The sequence below is a fragment of the Adiantum capillus-veneris genome, chromosome 7 (assembly GCF_014529385.1).
Source record: "Adiantum capillus-veneris isolate H3 chromosome 7, ASM1452938v2, whole genome shotgun sequence".
NCBI classification, from domain to species: Eukaryota; Viridiplantae; Streptophyta; class Polypodiopsida; order Polypodiales; family Pteridaceae; genus Adiantum; species Adiantum capillus-veneris.
In genome coordinates, this window is record NC_140937.1 from 11,752,247 (window position 1) to 11,758,437 (window position 6,191).

Consider the following 6,191-nt stretch of genomic DNA (forward strand, 5'->3'; position numbering starts at 1 on the left):
CACTTTCATAGTAAGATCAAAAGTGAAATTGCAAAATAGAAGCATTGTAATTGTAGACATGGTAACAAAGAATCTGCTACAATGAAATTTTACAATACCCAATGTCCAGAATCTACTTGATGAAATTAATATAAGGCATGTGTTATAGTTGCCTTCAGATTTCACCTATTTTTAGGGTTATCAAGGTGGTGTGCGAAACGTTTGTGAATAGAGGGTTGCAGCCTACGAGGAAGAGGAGCAAGGAGACTCGAGCCGGTGTTGCAGCAGGGCGGGCCTTTGCTTATAGGCATTGGGGCTTGTGGGATTCACCCATAGAGTAGTGGGAGACTCAAGAGGGAGGGACCCATGCTGTGGACCCAAGTTGTTCCACCCTTGGGGACGTGCATGCCTCCTATGTCGTGCCTCAGCTTGGCCTTTTTTTTTTGGAAATGGTGGAAAAAGTCCCTCCAAACTTGGTCTAAATGACATCTTTGTATGTAGTGCTTTTGCTGGTAGCAACTTGTCAGGGATTTCAGGTGGAAAGGCAATAAGAAGATGGGCTACCATTATTGCAAGGCTAAGGATCACTTGATAATGCAATGTCCCAAGTCGAAGGCAAAAGAAGCCAAGAAGAAAGGCTAGATATAGCTAGCGCAAAATCTTCTATAAATGGAGATTGTGATGGTGGTGATGTAGATGCAGAATGGGCATCCAGTGAAGAGTGTACTTAAATGCCTTATGGTTGATTTAGGTGTTGGGAAGGACACTGCAACATCATCTACAATGAGAGTCAGAGCTCATTGGCAGTTGTAAGGAACCCAATTTTTCATGCTTGCACAAAGCACATTATGGTGCATTATTTCTATGTCAAGAAAAGACTCATAGCAAGAGAGATCACTTTGGCTTATGTGCCGACACATGACAACCTTGAGGTCGTATTCACAAAGGCATTGCCTCGTGATAAGTTCGAAGCCTTTCGCCAAGCTTTGGGCTTGTTTCCCTTTGTGGACTGATCATGTCCTTAAGGCATGTCATTTCCTATACACTATGTGTCAGCTCTCATTCACCGCATCATTCCTAGGGGAGATTTGATACCATATATGTGGTAGTGATATGTGTGAACACAATCAGGACCGCCGAGGCACTTTTTCCCTCACTAGGAGGTTCCCCCCCCCCCCCCCCCCCCCCCCCCCCAACAAACCCCCCTTGCATTGTATATACACCCATCACTCTAGGGCTACCTTACCTTTCTATTTGTGCAATAAGCAATATATTCTTTGTTGTGTGCCTTGAGCTTCATCTTCTTCTCTAAGTTGTGCACGTCCTTGCAACCTTAATTCCAACAATATGGTGGTTTAGGTTTGCAAGGGGAAGAACGCAACATGCAAAGCACTATAAAATAATTTGATTGTTTTTCATACAAAAGAGAAGCCACCTGTGCAAGATTTTGTACAATCAAGGTAAGAACCTCTCTCTTTCTCTCTAGGCATTTATAACCACTATAACTTCTCGTGCAATCCTAGTCAATTAAATTAGGGTAGTTAGTCAAAAATTACCTTTACCATAATGTCATCCTCATCTACCATCTAGTGCATTCACAAAGGTGTTGTGACTACAAGGCAACGTGACAATATATTAATCTTACTCTTCCCTTAGATTTATCTTCCACGGACGTCGAGGGGGTGGGATCTACGGTGGGACGATTGAGCACCGTACATCTCTAGGAAAGTAACCTTAGGAAAAATGTAATCTTAGGTATTCTAGATTACTTTGACCACCTCGCCCTAATCATGTTGTCCATGCACATCTTCATGGAATGTAGGTGTCCTCTTCGAATTTTTACGTGTAAATGTATCATGGGAGGAAGTCATTTTGGATGCAAAAGTAATCTTGGATACCCTAGTATTCTATTGTACCCGAGATTACTATTCACAACAAGATCTACGGAGCAAGATTGATGTTGGGGCCCTATAATGACATGAGCCTTTGATCCCATATCCTATGCCCTAGAAGATATAGCTGAGGTCTCTTTTCGTCCTCTCTCTCTCTCTCTCTCTCTCTCTCTCTCTCTCTCTCTCTCTCTCTCTCTCTCTCTCTCTCTCTCTCTCTCTCTCAATGCACAAATACACCACAAATCTGCTTTCGATGGATGGAGATTTGTGTCTGGCCTGCCACGTTTTGGGAGGCATGCACATCAATTTTAAACGCTCAAGAATCTAGAGCATCCAAAAGTTTGTAGGTCTGCCATTCCGTTTTCAAGCGGTGGAGTGCGGGCTTCTCTAAATTTGTGAGTTTTTTTGCTCATTAATTAAGCCGCTCGTGTTGTTTTCATATGTTTCTTGTAGCTTTTTCGATGCAGCCATCCATCGACGACCACTGCTTGTGCACGTGACTACTACAACCGATCAAGGTTCTTGAGTCCTCAATCCGTCAGCATATGTGCATGTCCTCAGCTTTAAGTGCCACGGGGTCCCAACTATGGGATCAAGGGCCCTTGTGCAAAATCAAGGGCATTCATAGATCTTGTCCGTCGACGCCATCCATTGATGACCACTGCTTGTGCATGTGCCTACTACAACCGATCAAGGTTCTTGCATCCTCAATCCGTCAGCATATGTGCATGTCCTCAGATTTAAGTGCCACGGGGTCCCAACTATGGGATCAAGGGCCCTTGTGCAAAATCAAGGGCACTTGTAGATGTTCGTCGATGGGTAAAAACTAAACTCGGGATCCCGAGTTTAGTTTTGTTTTTATGGTAAGGTCCACAAAAACTAAAGTTGGGATCGTGAGTTTAGTCTTGATGTCAAGATCCCGTGTTTACTTGGTGAGCCAAAGGTCCTGTTTCGGCTCTTTGAACCCATAGGCGACCACGTGGCGAATGTTTTAACTTTAAAAAAACATCGCTTTGACATTAGCATGAAAAGCTACAAAAAAAAACGCCGTAATTCAAGAGGGAGACAAGCCCAAACGAGTGACGTTTTCATTTTTCAAACTTCTCTAGGAACAGGAGCTTCGAGTAATGGCATGCTTTGTTGTCCTAGGGTGAGCAAATATCGACAGTCGATGAGCTGAGGATGCAGGTAATTGCGATGGTGCTACAGCAAGTGACGGTTGTGGTATATGGCTCGCAGGAGGTGGGTGGAAGTAGCATGCTACGGTGCTGCTATCGGCGTGTACGCCAATACGAGGGCGCAGAGCTGTTACAAGGTGGCAAGGGGCATTTGGGGGGGGTTGGGGGGGGCAGCACAATGGAAGGGCTGCAATGGGCCATGATGGTTCGCACTGGGCATTGTGTAGAGCGACGCAGCGACGTTGGGCGGCGCTATTATCGGCATGGACGAGCCTCCCAAGTGGCCAAGTGGTGGTAGCGTTGCAGGCCACGATAGCAGCCAATGGAGCAAGAGCCAAAGAGAGCGAGAGAGTGTGAGAGAGTTATGAGAGAGCGAGAAAAAAGCTTTTCCCTCTAGCTATAGCGCTTCGAGCTCTGTCTGCTATCCTTCAACTTCCTCGTTACTTGGTGAGCTCTATCTGGTGGTAGAAGCCACCACGTGACAGAGCTTCATAGCTTAAAATAGAAAATAAATTTAATAAAAAAAGTCCGTGAAAAGCAACACTGGTTGGCAAGCAAGCAAAAGCAGTGTCGTAGGTTTGCAGAGCCGCCAGTTGGGAGCTTCACAAAGGCAACAGTTCGTAGGTTTGCAGACGCACATCATTTCAGAGACAAAGCTTTGCAAAGCTAGCAATTCAATATTCTTGATGTAAGTCTTTGGCCTTTCTTTGAGAGAGAGAGAGAGAGAGAGAGACAGAGAGAGATGGAAACTGTTCTTGTCGATCAATACAGAGCGGGGACGTAGGTGATGAAAGGGCACAAGGGCCAGCTCAAAAAATGCCATCGCCATGCTAACGCACCTCTGGTTATATAGTTCAGAATCCGGTTATGGCGACTGCACGTGGGGAGGAGAGCATATCACGAGCTCTTTGTTTGCAGCCTTGCCTCTCATGCGTACGTCACTCTCCTGGCGTTTGTGGATGTATGTGCGTGTGTGTGTGTGTGTGTCTGTGTTTGTGTTTAGTGTCGGTTGGCTGTCCGCTCGGCTATCCATGGTTGACTGGCCAACACCTTGACAGGCTGGCTGCCGAGCCTCCTTGGCCCGGTGCCAGGCCTCCCAGGCTCGGGCAGATGAGGGAGTTTGTGAGAGCATTCAATCCATGACGTAGATTCTGATACTCTAAGAGCCGTTCTCCACGAGGCAGCCTCCTAGAGTCCATTCACTTCTAAGCCTCAATGCCTTGGATAAATCATCCACACAAACTCATCGTAAGCCTCATGTCACACACATTGCATCGTCGCCATCCGCTCTTACACACACCCTTTTGTGCTAACTAGACTTGCTTGGTGGGTGTTGCTATAGCATCTATAGAATATAACATGACAAATGCAGATTGATATCAAGCATCCAGCCTCAATGCCTTGGATAAATCATCCACACAAACTCATCGTAAGCCTCATGTCACACACATTGCATCGTCGCCATCCGCTCTTACACACACCCTTTTGTGCTAACTAGACTTGCTTGGTGGGCGTTGCTATAACATCTATAGAATATAACAGGACATATGCAGATTGATGTCAAGCATCTAGCACTGAAGTAAACAAGTACAAAGTTTGCCAGATCCGCATTTGCAATAGTGATGATTGAACTTAATATGGTGTCTTCCTCTATGGAGATGCCGAACTCAACACACCCATTATCATGCGACCTTGCATAGGTGAACGTATTGTTTGGCCGATGCAAGTTCGCAACATGGAGTTCTCTTTCCAAGGTCAGATTCAAGCATCAGCCGGTCCCATTAACACAAATCTGCGATTGGAACGACTCCTAGACTTCTTGAGGACAGACCCTACGTATGATAGAAAGCTATTGCATGGCCGACGAGTTGCATGATTGAGGAGAAGCCCTGCTTGGTTTCCAAGGAGAGGATGCACTGCAAATAGGAAACTGGCTACAACATAAGGCAGGAGAAAAAGTTGACGGTCGAGTAGAGAGAGATAATACAATTTTAACAAGGGAAAATTTTATCAAAAAGCACCCATAACTCTTTATGTAGCAAGCCTTCCACATAGAATATAAACCTAGATTTGCTTCTCTTTAAGCTTAGTCAATACTACGTCTCATGTATTTGTCTTAATGCGTGTTTTGTGTCTGGCAGGGAGGACATATATTCACAACACCGGCCTTTTCAATTGCACAAGCGCGACTCTAGCTCGAAAACACTACAAGGTTCGTTATCTGTGTCCAGCACCCCATGACTATGAGTTTGCTTGGCGCAACACATAAACGCTACGAGGCAAGGCACGGCTTTCGTTTCTTACAATTTTTGGAGGGACCAGAGTGCAAGCTCTCCACCATACTTTTGTATGGCACCTCTCCATGACGTGCACTGTATACTTTGCAGTTTCAATCTGTGACGTTTCATTGCAAGACAATATGTTTAACTATTCACATTGATTTTTTGTAGCTTGACTCAAACATTGTCCTTCGGCTTGCAAAATTGGATAACATTCGTACACGATTATTAGGTCGGTAGTGTAGTTCAATTTTTATAGTCTGTTTATGCTTTCTGTAGTTTTAAGTTTGTCAAAGCTTCTTTAAATTTGGTTTTTCCATATGTTTTCCTCACCAATGCATGCTCGATTTCAATCATCGTATCTATATATCAAATAGACATGCATTTCTCACAGTTTGGCAATTCAACCTATATACTGAAATAAAGGAAAATTGACTCTTGACTATGCTTGATTGAGAATAAGATGGGTGTCTCAAAGATCATTCCACACTTTAGATACTAAAAGGTTGATATTACTAGGTTGAATGGTGCAATCTGCAAACAACTACGAAAGAAGGTTAAATTGCAACCCTTTTGCTCGATTCAATTACCCTCTTTAGAAGCCCTTTGTCATATATGGAGCACTATGGGACACAACTTGCCTTTTTCCAATGCTCATCAAGTCTCAAACTGAGCTATTATTGGTGCTTATCAATTGGTTCTCCTCATTTTCTCGTGTCACCACAACAAAACCCAAGGCGACAACAATCGCAACCAACTAACCAAGTAACTAGCTGCGCTCCAAAATCTATCAAATCATGTATGGCAAAGGCCCACCAAGCACGACTAGTTACCTGATGTGGAAACACATCTATTTCAACTAC

General features: G+C 44.4%; 1 long non-coding RNA gene across 2 annotated transcripts; it reads left to right on the forward strand.

Annotated features, from left to right (window-relative positions):
* Positions 1–3,603: 3,603 nt before the first annotated feature.
* Positions 3,604–5,542, forward strand: LOC147453438 (uncharacterized). 2 transcript variants are annotated; one of them, XR_015188745.1, is made up of 2 exons: positions 3,604–3,737; positions 5,191–5,542. It is a non-coding gene; the product is annotated as an uncharacterized LOC147453438 (long non-coding RNA). The 2 variants fall into 2 exon arrangements; XR_015188744.1 differs by lacking the exon at positions 3,604–3,737 and adding an exon at positions 3,830–3,982.
* The last annotated feature ends 649 nt before the right edge of the window (positions 5,543–6,191 follow it).